Consider the following 15,925-nt stretch of genomic DNA (forward strand, 5'->3'; position numbering starts at 1 on the left):
AAAAGAGAAGCTGGACAAACATACGATCATTGTGTTCTAGAGATAGAGGATGGAAGCAACCTGACAGAAGAGCTTCTAAGAGGCAAGGAATGAACCAGTCACTCACTCACTGACGCATTCACTCCATAAACACTTCAGCGGACAGCTATTATTTCTGTCCTTCTAGCAACCTTCCTCCTCCTTCTGTCAATAACAAAGGCAAGTTACATGCTGCCTCCTGGTGAGACAGCCCAGGCTTCAGCTGTTCCTTCCTCCCAAACATAGGGGTTATGAGCTGCTGAATCACAGCACCTGGGACCAGCACGTGGCACAGAGGACGTGTGTGGTGCTGGGCAGGGAAAAGCTCTGGACCCCTCCAGCGGGACACACTCACACCCCCTTCCTTCAGGCCTGGACCCAGAAGAGCCATGTAAGAGCTAGGAAGGGAGAAAAAGAGAATCGGTGCCACCAACCGCCTCCGGCCTGGGCCCTTCCCGGGAGGCCTGATTAAATCCCAGACTCACATTTTTGTCACCCCTTCCACTCCCATCTCACATGGAGGCATACTCTATTCTTGTTCTTTAAGATCTTTAAGAATTAGAAAGAAAGTGGGATTTCAGAAGCTGTGTTAATTAAAATCCCAGTTGATTTATCGCTTGGCTGGTAAGAGAAATGGAATGACAAAACTATTGATTTCTCTAGTATCTGCGTTATTTGTGCCTATGAGTGTCTGTGTTTGTGGATATGAACTCATTTGGGTGTCTGTCTATATTATCTGTATGCCGACGTCTGGGCGTCTGGCTTGGAACTTGTATATCTCTACCTGCGCAAGTAGTGAGCTGATTGTGTGTGTTTACAAGCCTTGCATCAGATAAACTCGATGACTAAGAACAGCTTGGATGGGGCTTGAGCGTGGGCTGCATTTCATGACTCAATTCCAAAGAAGAAAAGTATAGACAAAGTAACTTTGCGGTGGAGAACCCTGATACATCACCACCCTACTCAAGTGATCAAAACGCACCTCACTGCTGACCAGCCATGCTGACAGCATGTGCTTCTGATATGATGCGATGAGAAGGGCTTCTTCCCCCAAAACACATAACCTTAGTCTCATCATGGGAAAGGCATCATGGACCGACTGAGGGACATTCTACAAAATAGCTGACCAGTACTCCTCAAAACTGTCAGCATCATCAACAACAAGGAAACACTGAGCAACTGTCATAGAGTAGAGGAGACAAAGGAGACGTGATGATTAATTATAACAGGATATCCTGGATGGAATCCTGAAATAGAAAAGCACCTTCGTGGAAAACTAGTGGAAGCCGTATAAAGTCTGGGGCTTAGTTAATAGTAACAGACCAATGGTTCTTCCACTGTGATAAATGTACCATGTTCACTGAAGGTGTTAGCAATCAGGGGGACTGGGTGTGGGGTATACAGGAACAGTCTGTTCTATCTTTACAACTTTCTGTAAATCCAAAACTATTTAAAAATTTTAAGTTTCTTTATAAAAAAAATGATGCTTGGGGAGAAATGTGGACTCCAGCTGACAGGTCTGAGGGTTCCTTATTTCATTCCCCCCCAGGAAGAACTGCACTTCTGTTTGCTTCTTCCCCAACCAGAAGCACAGGCGGAGACCGGATGTCTCTCTGGCGTTGTGTCATGAGCCTCACAGAAAGGAGACCTAGAGAAGCCAAGCCCCAGTGGACACGTGGAAGCTGGCCAAGGAGCCAGGAGTGGAAAACTCCCTCAAAGAACCTGGAAGTGGAAGGAAATGGGGTCCCCAGTTGGGTTAGGGGATGAAAGCTGTTCTCGGGTGAAAGGAGCATGGCAAACCTGATGGGCTCTGTCTTCCAGTTGGTCCCATGATCTTCCCTGGAGCCCACCAACAGGTGCATCCCAGGCAGGCCTCCGGGGTCCGCATCATCCGTGCTTAGCTACCTCAGGGACATTCGCTCTGGTGGAGTCAGGCCTTCAGGTGGCCCATGATGATCCTGCTCCCTCCTTAGCTGCCTGAATAGGCTTTGAACCAGAGCTTCCTTGGGTTGGAACAGACTACTACATCAGAGCCTTGAGCATAAGAAAATGCCCAGGCCAACAAGGCTTGCACATTAACATGTGGAGGGCATAAAGAGCTGGCTCTGATGCTTATAATCTGTGTGGCTGAAGGCAAGCAGCTGCTGATTTTTTTTTTCTTTTTCTTAATTTTTTTGAGATAACATATGTACATAAAGATGAACAAATTATATCAAGCTGCAGTTTGATGAATTTTCATAAGGTCAACACACTCGTGTATCCAGGAATCAGATGAGAAATATCACCAGCATCCATGTAGTCTCCCTTGTGCCCCCTTCTGGTCACTCCCCAACCAGGATAACTGGTATCCTTAATTTTTTTTTTTTTTTTTAACAACGTACATTAATCTTTTCATTACATTTCTTAACCTCTCTGAGCCTCAATCTCTTTATCTGTAAAAATATAATAGAACCTTCCATATAAGGTAGATGAGATAATTAAATCAAATGGTGAATGTGAAGGACTTAAGACATCACATGGCATAAAGAAATGTTCAAAAATGTTAGTTCTCTGCTTCCCTTCCCCCATGTAATGCTTGAACACCTACAGTAATTACTGTAAAAATGGCTAGAATTTATTGAGTACATTCCACATGTTGAGCACTATGCTAAGTGCTTTACATGAGTTGTTTGATTTACTCTTCAAGACAAGTGTCCGAGCAAGTATTATTATTGTCCCCATTTTACAGATGAGGAAATGGAGACGCAAGGAAGTAAAATCACTCAGGGGAAAAGTAGTAGCTCTGACACTGAAACGTTATCTCTATCACTCCAGAGTCACTCCAGAGTCTACACTTAACTCCTTTGTTTTACTGCTTCCCACTCTGGCCACCCATCAAAACAAAACCAAAACAAAAACAAAAACCAAAACAAAAAACAAAAACAAAAACAAAACACACACATATACAAAAAGAAGAAGAAGAAGTCGACAGAGAGGAGCGGAGAGCAAGAGGAGACAGCCTTCACACTGGGACCCAGGAAGGGCAATGTTCCCAAGCAAGGACTTCTGGGGCTGGTTATGAGCAATAGGAAGATGAAAGGGAGCTGTGAGCCACTGACTCTGCCTAAAGCTCTGTGGTAGAGGGTGGACCAGGATCCTGGGACCCAGAGCTGCGATTGCTGCTTTCAGGCCAAACCCACTCCAGCCTGCCCCACTGCAGAAGCCGCCTTCCAGGGTGACAGCCACAGAGATGAGGACAGACAGGGGCACCTTTGGGGAAAGCAGAATCTGGTTTTCTTTAAGAATGGGCTTAAAATAACTTCCATTTCTAGAGATTGTTTAAACAGATACCTCCTCTTTCTCCCCCAAGGAGCAAACAAACATACTGAGAAGAATAAACTGAGAAGATTAGTAAGCCCATGGATCCCTGCCTCCTCTTAACCCCATCCAGTGACTGGGCCTCAGGCCCCATCAAGCAGGCCCCTTAGGTCCAGGGCCAAGTCCAACAGGGCTGGGAGGACATCAAGAGGTTTGGACCCCCTAGCAGGTGGAAGGGAAAGTGGGCTGGCTGCTCAAGACAAGTATATGCCTCCCATTCAGCCTGACTTTACCCAGTATGCTTTGCACCCAAGCTGCCCAAGTTATAACTAAACCATTGGGATGATAATAGAATTGTGTTTAGAGAAAAAAAAAAAAAAAAATATATATATATATATATATACACATATATATATGTATACACACACACACACACACACACACACTTACATACATACATACATAGCAGCTCAGAAGGCAGAGGAAAAGGGAAGGTAAACAAAAACCACTAGTAATAATAATTAGTATTTATTGGACCCTTAGAGTACCCCAAGGGTTATGCAATTATCATGCATTATTTTATTCTCACAATAACTTGATTAAGTGTACTTTTTCCTTGTCTCCACTTTACAGATGAAAATACAGAGGTGCAGAAGACTTACATGACTTAAGAGAGCCAGAGCTCCCCACAGGCAACCCGATTCCAAAGCCTATCTCCCTACTGGCCACACTCTATAGTTCCTCCAGCAGTCCCTATCTCCCACCAACTTTGAGATGTCCTCAAAGGCAGGTACTGACTTAGCTCAGCATCACCAGCACTCAGCACAAGGCCTGACACATAGTATGAATCAATAAATATTTACCAATCAAGTAAACCAGAAACTGCCTGGGAAACATGGATTGTAAGCCTTGCCACACCAGCTGGGGTTATTTCCTGAACTTATTGGGGTGTTATAAGATGGGCACGAGTGCTCTGGCCTGGAACATAAGAACCCCCTGAACTCACCCAGTCCTCTGTTCTGGATTACATTTCGGGAGATGTGGATTCTATCTTTGGCTGGTACGTCAGGCAAAGCATAGGTGAGTTCCCCGTAATGAGGTACAGTTTAAGACTTGGGTTAGTACATTCCACAAAAGACACCATGATAAAAATTTTTGTTTTAAATAGAAATACTTGAAAGGTGCCTGGGTGGCTCTGCTGGTTAAGTGTCTGAATTTTGATTTTTGCTCAGGTCATGATCTCACGGTCTGTGAGATCAAGCCCCGTACTGTCAGCATGAAGCCTGCTTGGGATTCTCTCTCTCTGTCCTCCCCCTGGAGTCTCCCTCTCTGTCTCTGTCTCTGTCTCTGTCTCTCTCTCTCAAAATAAAAAACTAAAATAAAATAAATTGAAATAAAAAGAAATACTTGAAGCAGGTGTCAGTAGAAGCAGAGAAATCTTCTGCACAAGTCATTTTACAAACATGACAATATTCCACTGGAGCAGTGCTCGAGTTGCATAAAGCTTGGACCCTTAGTAACCACAGTCCCAGTTCTCAGAACTTGCAGGCAAATGGTAAGGTGTGGATATATACACTCAAGCTCTGCGGGAGTGGCTAAAGGGAGATCCTAGCTCTTTCGGGAAGTGTCTGTCCCCATATGACACCAGTAACAAACAAAATATTCTCACCCAGTTCAATAAGGCTTAAAACAGTAAGTAGTACCTCTCAGACAATCCCTGCTCAACCAGATTCACTGAAACACTACTGATGTTGACCATGTGCCAGGCTTTGTGCCGGTGAACCCTGCCCTTAGGACACTCACACCATCTAAGAGGAGAGACAAACATAAATAAACATAACCCACCCACATTCTCATCCCAACACCATGCGCCATACATCCCCACTGCTCACCTCCTATACACTTGACCCTTGAACAACCCAGATTTGGACTGCACAGGTCCATTTAAATGTGGATTTTTTTTTTTTTACAACACAGTACTGTAAATGTATTTTCTCTTCCTTATAATTTTCCTAGTAACATTTTCTTTTCCCTAGTTTATTGTAAGAATATAGCATATGATATATATATAATATATACAAATTATATTTAATTTGTATATATTATATATACAAATTATATACAATATACATTTATATATATATTTATATATATATATAAATATATATAATTATATATAAAATTATATATATAATATATTATAAAATTTATAAATATATTTATATATTATATAAATATATTTATAAATATATATATATTTATATAATATAATTATATTTATAATTAATTAATTAAACTAATATAATTATAAAAATATATTTATAATATATAAAAATATATTTTTATATATGTATATATATATACAATTTACATACAATATATAAAATCAAATTATGTGTTAGTCAGCTTTATGTTATCAGGAAGATTTTCAGTCAATTAAGCTGTTAACAAGTTTTGGAGGGGTCAAATTTATATGCAGATTTTCAACTGTGGGGGGGGGGGGTCGGTGCCCCTTACCCCTGCATTGTTCAAAAGTCAACTGTAGATTCTCCCCCAAATCTATCATCTTTTCTTCTGTTAGCACCGTTACACAGAGTATTACTCTGGCTGTCAGGTCCTGCCAGGCCCACCCAGCGTGGCTACCGTTCCTTCTGGGTGCCATCATGCTGACTCCACCAGACAACTCAGGCTGGTCACAGCCACCACTTAGTCTCTTCCTGCTGCATCTTCTAGATACCATCGTGCCACCATCAGAGCCAGGCATGCCACTGGGTCTCCTAAGCATCATGTGGCTTCTGTTGGGTATCACTGTTCCCATGACAGCATGACCTCTGGAGCCAGATTGCCTGGATTAAATCTCAGAGGAGTCACTTGCTACCCGCATAACTTTGGGCAAGTCACATAACCTCTCTGGGCTTCAGTTTCCTCACTGGTGGAAAGGAAATGGTAACAGCACCGCGCCCCCAGGCTTTCTGTGATTATGAAGTGAAGTGGATGGGTACACGTACATATACATGCACACGTGCAAATATACGTGTGTACGTGTGCTGAGAATAATGTCCGACAGGAAGTATCACATGTGTTAGTTCTTATTAGAGCAGTTTCAGTTAAAGCAGCTGTATCATCAGAACTTAATTACTTAAAAGTAGAGAAGTAAAGAAAATTCTGGTAAGATGGCAGTAGTGACGGCAGTTTTTAATTTTTTTTAACGTCTATTTATGTTTGAGAGGACAGAGAATGAGTGAGGGAGGGGCAGAGAGAGAGGAAGACACAAAATCTGAAGCAGACCCGGGGCTCAAACCCACGAACCGTTGAGATCATGACCTGAGCCGAAGTCGGACGCTGAACCGACTGAGCCACCCAGGCGCCCCGTGACAGCAGTTTTTAGATCTCTCTAAATCCCCACGTGAAAAATTGACAGAACAGCAAAGATAACAAAACCAAAGCCCTTTGGATAAACACTAGATGATAAAAATATCCCTGCAAACCTCAAAATATCAGCAGCTGGGGACCAAACACTAACAGCCACAAGACCTTCTCAGTATCATCTGTACAAGAGGAAAAAGGAGGACCCAATAAGATAGCGTTTGATGAATATGAGAGACCAGAGCCCGCAGGATATTTATTGGAAAGCACAGCATGCCAATTCCAGAAGAGTGGCTGAAACCTGAAGGGGATTTCCCTCTCCAGTAGCAAGTTCATGCAAGGCACCTACTAGGAACTCTCAAAAACAGCCTAACAGGAATCTCTTCTACAACGAAGAAGTGCCATGTGAAGAAGAAACTTCTGGGGGCAAAATCAAAACTGGGCAGGACAAAGGCCTCAGAATCAAAGGCGAGAGCTGTTCATTCAGATCCGTGTAGGAGGTGGAAGGAGAGCCAGGAACTCTGGGAAAAGCAGAGCACCCTACTTTGAACCTGACACGGAAACAGAAGAGGATGGAGGTCAATGGATTTAGAACAGCTTTCCTGAACCCCGCCTCCCTCGCAAAGTGCATGCCAACTAATTTCACATAAAAATGAGCAACGCAAAAATTATCCAGGTCTCACCCCATGCATGGTTATTTTCAAAAGAGAAGAAATAACAAAATAATATCCCTACAATGAGAAAATTCCAGGAAAATGTACTCACAAAACAGAAGGAAACTAAAATGTATACACGATTTCAAAATAAGCTTAACATTTTAAAAAATGATATAAGATGTGAAAGAGAAGCATGAAACCTCAGCTATCTTAACGAAGAAAAGAATTAGAAACAAAAAGAGAATGTCATTTTAGAAACAAAGACTACACAAGGCGAAAACATGAGATAATGCCTTACAAAAATCAAATGCAAAAAAGAAACAAAAATGTTTTAAATTAAAAGAAAATGAAGACAGGGGTGCCTGGGTGGCTCAGTCGGTTAAGGGTCTGACTTCAGCTCAGCTCATGATCTCACAGTCTGTGAGTTCAAGCCCCACATCGGGCTCTGTGCTGACAGCTCGGAGCCTGGAGCCTGCTTCAGATTCTGTGTCTCCCTCTCTCTCTCTCTGCCCCTCCCCGACTCATACTCTGTCTCTGTCTCAAAAATGAATAAACAGTAAAAAAATTAAAAAAAAAGAATTGAATTCAAATTTACTGCATAAATAAATAAAAGTTTAAAAAAAAGAAAATGAAGACAGAAATTAAAAGGATTTGTGAGGATGTGACAAATATTAAAGATACACAAATAAGACCCAATATATATACAATAAGAGTTCCCAGGGAAGGAACCCAAAACACGGCAACAAAATACATGTGAAAGGCTATAAGTTAGGAAAACATTCCTGGGGAAAAAACACTGCTTGAACTACATATTGAAAGGCCATATTCCATACGTAAAAAGAAATATACAACACCTATTCTACTAAGATTATTGGACTTTTAAAAAGAAAGAAAGGAAATGCTTTGTGCATCTAGAAATAAGTGCATGTTACTTGAAAGGGACAGGAAATTATGTTATCATCAGATTTTTGTGTGTGAGAGCAATGCTTTATACTAGAAAATAAGTAGAAGGACATACTTAAAATACGCAGAAAAATAAAGTGTGAGCCGAAGACCTTCCATTCTGCAAAATCACTTTCGAGTATGAGAGGAGAAGGAAATGACACCAGTGCAATGCTGGAGGACAATCATTCCAGATGGTCCTTGATCCCGGATGCTGATTCACACCAATGATGAATAAGAGGGACAGTCAAAGCTGAGCCCCAGACTTTTCACTTGTGCCACAGAATGGAGAGGAGAAACAAGTTCAGAAGACAGTTCAATTTGAGGCACGTTGAGTTTAGTGAGCCCATTTATCCTTTGGTGTCCAGTCCCTTTCTCTGGGCTGTCCTCCTGTAGCACTTCATTCCAGAAACATCCAGGTGCTCCCAGGATCCATGCAGGATATGTGGCCCACATACTCACACAAATCCCACCATGAATGTTCACTCACTAGACATCTCCTTAGTGTCCACTAGGTACAGGAACTGTTCTCGCTGCTTGGGACACATGGGTGACCAACACAAACAAACATGTCTGCCTCTCCCTCTAGAGCAGGGGGAACAAATATAGTAATAACAAATATAATACATGAAAATGTTTGTGGTATGTTAAAAGCAGATCATTTCTATCGGAGTTAGAGTAAGTATGGACGAAGGGTGCCTGAGTGGCTCAGTCGGTTAAGCGTCCAACTTTGGCTCAGGTCACGATCTCACAGTTTGTGGGTTCAAGCCCCACCGCAGGCTCTGTGCCGACAGCTCAGAACCCCTGCTTCAGATTCTGTGTCTCCCTCTCTCTCTATCTCTCTCTCTCAAAAATAATAAAACATTTTAAAAAATTAAAAAAAGAAAAGAATAAGTATGGATGAGATTGTCATGTGGGAGGCAGGGAGGTTACTGCCATTTTAAACAAGTGGTCAGGCTCACTGAGAAAGTAAGACATGAGCGAAAACCTCAAGACGGTGACAGAACGAAGCTGACTGAAGTATGGGTACTGAGCAATCCAGGCAGAGGGCCCGGGCAGTGCAAAGGCCCTCCTTGGGAGTATGCCTGGTTTGTCTGAGAAACAGCAGGGAGATGAACGTGGTTAGAGCAAAAGAAAGATTAGTAGGACATGAGCTCAGAGGAGAGACTCAGGCTAGATCATGCAAGGCCTTGGAAGCCACTGTGAGCACCCCAGGTTTCTTTCACTCTGGGCGAAGAGGAGAATTCTTCCTGAACATTGAAGGAATCTTGTCACCGCATGTCAGCTGGGGCCACCAAACCCCTACGCCTCTCTCCAACCCAACCTGGAAGGCTCTCTAAGGTCTTAATAAAAACAACACATAAATTCATTTAAAGTTAACCTAACCTCTGCCTTGCAGTGATTTGTAAACTGTTTACTAAACAGTTAATTCAAGCATAATTATTTATGCAACAAGCTATAAATAATTTACAGTGTGGTTAGGGGATTAACTTCCTCACTAAGGCCCTGGTGAAGCCCCAGCCACTTGGGACTAGAGGAAATGTTGCTTCTCTGATCTTGTCCAAATCTCCCAATGGTTTCATCGTCCTGCTTCTGTTCCGGCCTGAATCCCGCACTGAGGTGATTTGCTTTCTGCGCATCGGCACTCTGCAACCCTCCATCCCCAACTACTCCCAAGTTCACGTTGTCCGTGTAGAGCCTTCACGGCAGATGGTGTTGGGTAGGCTCACAGAAGTCCTATTCTTAACTTGCAGCCGATCCATCCGTGCAACGTGAGAACCAGGAAGGAGGCTTTCTCTCCCTGCAGGGGACTCTGCAGAATGCCCTCTGCACCCACCTATTATGCTGGGCCTGCTCTCTTCCCCTGTATGATCTCTTGTGTTCTCTGCCATTTCTGCATGGACCTTCTGCTCCAGGCTGTAGCAATGGAAAGAGTTTTCAGATTGTTTTCCAGAAATCCCCACTTTCATTGTTCATCCTTATCCAGTTTGATATATTGTGGTCCACAGCATTTTCTGTTCATTAAACTGTCCAGTATAACATGGTAAGAGAGTTGATTCTACATTTCAGATATTTCCAAAAGTATGGGTTAGGGGAAATGGTGTCCACCAATATACCTCAAAGCTAATAACTAGGAATAATTTGTGAAGGGGGCATAGATAATGCTACTGTAGTCACTTTGGCCCATCCATTTCTCCAGGTTGTGGCCTTCCATCAATCTATTGGAGGGTTTTAAGGCAGGGAAGAGATCTGACCACTCTAAAACAATCAACTTAAAATAAAAAATCTAGCATACTTCAAGCATGCTATAAAGAAAACTTTATTGAGTACCTTGCATGAGCCGAGCACATATCAAGTGCTTGCATGTACCATCTCGGTCTTGTATTCACAGAAACACTATTTCGTATCCCCATTTCACAGAGGAGGGAAAACTGAGGCTCACATTAATTCCTACAGCTTGTCAATGGCAGAACCTTGACTTCCCTCCAGGTCTGCTAACTCCAAAGCCTGTGCTGTCACCTATTCCCAGTCTTTCCAGGACCCCAGTGGGGTACATTGTTCTTTCTGTTTCAGAAAGCCAAGGAACTTGAATTTGGCTCCAGGTAACTGTTTCCAATCCAATAAGCCAATATGTTCATTTGACAGCTGCCCACTCCTGATGAGTCAGAGCCCATCTTGTTAACTCTGTCAAATGCAGGCATTTTAGATGTCTCCTGAGGGATGGGGGGGGGGGGTTGCTAATTAACAGTCCCTGTCCTTTCATTAACTAAGGAATGACTCATTTCTTAACCTCTTAAAAGGATACACGTGTGTATAAGCATGGCCAGTGTACGTAGGAGAGCCAGTAGGACAGCACTAACACCAAGAACACCTCATGAGACGCCATCACCCGTGTTCTAATAGCCTTGCACCTTTGCACATGGCATTTGCCCTCCCGGAGCCACAGTTCCCTGACCTGCTTTCCCCCTCAGTCCTAACCACTGTCCCAGCCACACTTAGTTCTTTCACTCCCTCTGCTGTCACTTCCGGCCTCCCAGCCTTTGCACATGCTGGCCCCTTTCTCCCCATCTCCTCTTCACCTTGCTGATGGCTCCACATCCTTAAAATCTGCCTAAATGTCTCTACTGAAGTAGGTTTCTCTGACTCCTAGATGCGCTTGTGTCCCCCGTGTCTGTTTTACCCCGTCTTTCCCCCCATTGTGATGCAGGTCTCAACTGTTTCACTGCTGGACTATTAATATCTGCTTCATTCACCAGACTATAAGGGCAGGGCTCACGTCCGTCATGTGCTCCCTCCATGTCACCCCGAGCAGTGGACCGGATACGCTGAGGACGGGATGCTCGGCATATGTGTGTGGCACTGAACGAAGCAGGAAATGGGAATAACATTAACTGGTACCACCATCCTGCCTCACTGGCTTGTGAGAGTCGAGATGAAACCGGTAGTCATTATTGCCAACCTTTACCGAGGCTGGGCTTCGTGTCATCTCTCATGTGGATGGCTTCAGTTACATTATCTTATTTATTTCTCATAATGCCCCTAGGAGGAGGGGGTTCTTACTGTCTTATTTTTACAGTTGAAGAAACGAAAGCTTGGAGAGGGAAAGTGAACTATGTGACATCACCCTGCTTGTAAGTGGCGGAGCCGTGCTCTGACCCAGCCCATTACACGCCAGACCCCACATGCTTAAGTGCTACTCTAGACTCTAGGAAAGGCCGTGCCCTGTCCAAACAGCACACTTAGCACTGTCAGGTAATAATTATACATGCATTCTCACGCAGAAGAACTCAGCTTTAGTCTGCCCTCAGCCTTCATGGCTATCACACAGAACCTGATGCGTAGACTGAAAAGGGTTGAGCTTTGTCTTTCCCATTCTGTTCTCTTCCTCTAAGGAGAGTCTCTTCATCTGCCAAAGTGGAACGTTTAGGAGAATTCACAGATGGAATGTGTCAGGTGCCATCCGGGTACCTCTGGTAGTGCTTGGAAGTGCCAGTGACAGTAGAAAATCACCACTAGAGGGTTTCCAAGAGCCGGTCCACACTACGGGCAAGCCTCCATAGACTCAATGGCCTCCAGTCCCCACCACTAGGGCTCCTCTCCTCCACCACACCCTTGCTCCCACCCCCAAGCCTCGGGCTCTGACCAAGGTTCTCTATCCCCAGTTGTGGGCAGACTGAGAACCAAAGATCCTTCACCTCAGGCTGCACTGGAGGGGCTGCCCTCCTAAAGCGCCCCTAGAGGTAGAGGCCAGAAGTTGCCTGTCCCATCAAGTTCCACAGCCAGCGCATGATGGGGCCAGGCCTGGAGCCCTGATGTCCCAGCATTGTCTGTGTACCTGCTCACCAGCCTGTTCTAGGAGCTGAGGACAAAGCCAACCAGGAGAAAATTCCAGCACTCACGGAGCTCAGCTAAGACCCCAAACAGGCAAGAAAGCACCAGGAAACCTCGTAGTCATTTCAACAGTAGCCAATGTGCAACGAGCCAGGAAGTGCTATAAGCCCTCTCCATGTATTATCTCTTTTAATCCTCCCCACTAACTGGAGAGAGAAAATTATTATTGCCTCCTTTCACAGACAGGCAGACTTCTGTGAGGAGAGTCATATGGTGGAACCGGGGGAGCCATTACTCAGACCAAGTCTCTAGAGTCTAGAGTCTCTGCTCTTATCAACTAAATAGCACATTGCCATCACGAAGCCATCAAGAAGCTGTGAGCAGGATAGCCGAGGACCACAGGAGACAGAGGGCCTGACTTGGCCTGGGAATATGTACACAAAGGAAATGACATTTGCCCTGGTTCTTAGAGAAGAGGAGCAGGTCAGGATGACAAGGGCAAAAAGACTGTTGGAAAAGCCTAGAGGCATAAAAATAGAGATAGAACAAGGAGTTTCACTGGATTCAAGCATGGTGGTGGTGGGGGGGGGGGGGTTGAGGGAGTGGCCGGGAAGGGTCAGGTGATCAAAGACTCTAACTTGATTCAGAATTTGGGTTTAATCCTAAAGACAATGTGGAGCCACTGAAAACACTGTAGAGCAGGACAGTGACGTAACTGTGCAGAGAGTCAGTAGAAAACTGGACGAGAGCAAAGTGAACTACTAGACAGAAGGCTGACCTACCAGGAGACGGTAGGCATAAAACAGCAAGAAGATAGAAGCCTGAACTTGGCAGTGATGCCGGAGAGAAAGAAGTGGGAGGTCTGGGAGGGAGATGAGAGGATGTGAGGGTGAAGTGAAGGAGGGAAGGCAATGCAGGCTCCTCGGTGGCAGGAGGCCTGGGCGACCGGTGCTGTCCTGGCTGAGATAGAAAACCCATCAAGTGAAGAGCTAGTTCTCATTTTGTTTGGTTTTAGGAGAGGATGACAAGTGGGGTACACAAGGTCACAGCAGATGTGGGGGGCAGGCCCTGCAGAGCGGTCCATCAAAGAGGCCCTACGCTTTGCCAGGGAGGAGACAAGGCCCGGCGAACCCGGCCCCCGCCACAAGCCAGTCCACTCCCAGCCGCGGCCACTGTGCCGCCACATAATGAGCTCCTCTTCTCAATTTTAGAGTCTAGGGACTGCAGCTCATTAAGGTTTGGCCTGTGTTAGAGTCGAGCATCCCGTAATTGCAGAGCTCGCCTGACTCCCTGTCATTAGCTCTCTGGTTCCCTGGGCTCCACCTCCCCTCTTGGATTTGCTGATTGACCCCAACATAGAACGGCTGGCTAAACAGGGCAGCTCTCATTGCGTGGTGGGGACTGCCTGCTGTCCCCGAACCTTGCAGCTCCCAGGGTTCAACCGTCCTCAGCCATGAACTTTGAGCTGCCATTCCCCTATGCATGAAATCTTTCCTTTGCAAGTACAGACGACTGATCTGATTACTCACACAGAGGAAAGGAATTGAAAATTAAGGTCAAAGCAGATGGACTGGCAATGAGTCACATTCCCTTCATGGTGGAAAACCACCACAGTCAGGACACGTTAGGGGCTCTGGCCAAGGAGCCTGAGGGGCCAGGGACCAGGACTAGGGTTGGATTTTCTCGGTCTCCATTGTGAACTGGAATCTGAGCCTGATGCTGTCAAGACTGCCCCCATGCCTGGGGCAGGGAGGGCATCCCACACAGTGAATGGGGCTCCCAGTGCCCGCCCAGTTCTCATCAGAGCCTCTGAGAGAAACAGATGCCTACTCCCTGAGTAACCCTCTTACTCTCCAATGGCAGCTTTCCTGGACATCTGGAAGAAGGTGACCAAGACCTAAAATCTGGGTTTTCTGCAGTCTGGCAGATTCCAGACACAGAGCCAGATGTAACCACAATCATCTCTACATACCAGGGTACTGGTAGGATGATTCTTTTCTTTAAGCTGGAATTATCCAGGGTGGAGGTGGGAACAGGGGAAGGGAACAGCATAGTCTTGTACCAAGAAATTGCCAGTGTGAAAACAATGAGACCCCTAAAATATTCATTCTAAAGTCAGAGGGAATTAACTACCCACACAGCAAGCAGGGAGGTTTATCGACAACAGAGCACCTTCAATGTACCAAGCACTCCCTCCTTCAGCCCTTAACAGCACTCCGATGGCTGGAGATTACCATCCCCATTTTATGAGTGTAGACACAGGCTTCAAATCATCACATTTGTCTAAGACCTCACACTAATAGTGATAATAAAGCTAACATTGATCAAGTGTTTATTACATTCTGGGCACTGTGCTAAGGGCCTGATTCCGTCTTAATTGTTCACTTAACCTTCAAAATAATCCCACGAGGTCCACATTACTGAAATTTGGGAGGTTAAGTGACTTGGCCAAGGTTACACAGTGGACAAGTAGAAATAAGAATCTAGGCAATCTGAGACCAGAGCCTTGCTCTTAACAATTATGCTATGCTCTTTGAGGTCTTTAGCAAATGAGCTGAGATTCAAACCCTAAAATGCACAGCCAGGGCCCTCTCTGCTATGGTTAGACTGCCCTTACGTGACATATCGATACCTTTTTAAAGCTTATGATCATTTAAACACTGTGGTGTGTCTGATCATTTTTCAGACCCTTGTCACATTTCTTTCTGGGAGAAAATTGGGTGTGTGTTGTTTAAATTCAGGACAGAACCCCTGGCCCAGTGGCCCCTTCATCACATATGTCTGACAGGTTTGTACCAGAAATACCACCAGAGCTGAGAAGCCAGGGAGACATGCACACAGGGTGAGGAGTGACCCTCTCAGGACTTCAGGCCACAAAGGGGTCCTCTCCCACCCCTCCTTGCCCTGCGCTTCTGCTTTGGTCTCTTAGATTGCCCCCTTCATTCATCAAAGCCCATCACTGGGGAAAGGTAACTGTGCCTGACCCTTCAGATGCCAAAGGGAACAATTTTTCTCAGCTCAGCAGACCCACACCATGGCCCCCAGCTGCTGGTACCAGTTCCTCATCCCCAGCTAATCCTACAGGCCTGGCATCCAGCGTTCCCCCAAACCCCAGGGGTTGATAGTTTACGGAGATCTATGCCTACACTGTGGTTGGCTCATTTCAATCTCTTTTCAGTTAGAATGGAACTTTATTCCTTCAAAGTCTGGATATTTGGATTTCCCTGCCCTACTCTATTCTACCTGCTATGTGGGGAGTTCTGTGCAAAAGAACACTTTACCATATGCCAAGAATACTTGGTAATGGCCTCCAA

At 45.0% G+C, this 15,925-nt stretch overlaps 1 protein-coding gene across 1 annotated transcript in view; it reads right to left on the reverse strand.

Moving 5' to 3' along the window:
* Window positions 1-15,925, reverse strand: part of INSC (INSC spindle orientation adaptor protein) — a 129,021-nt gene that overhangs the window by 68,787 nt on the left and 44,309 nt on the right. The gene's annotated exons all lie outside the window — the stretch shown is intronic.

The sequence above is a fragment of the Panthera uncia genome, chromosome D1 (genome assembly GCF_023721935.1).
Source record: "Panthera uncia isolate 11264 chromosome D1, Puncia_PCG_1.0, whole genome shotgun sequence".
Taxonomy (NCBI): Eukaryota; Metazoa; Chordata; class Mammalia; order Carnivora; family Felidae; genus Panthera; species Panthera uncia.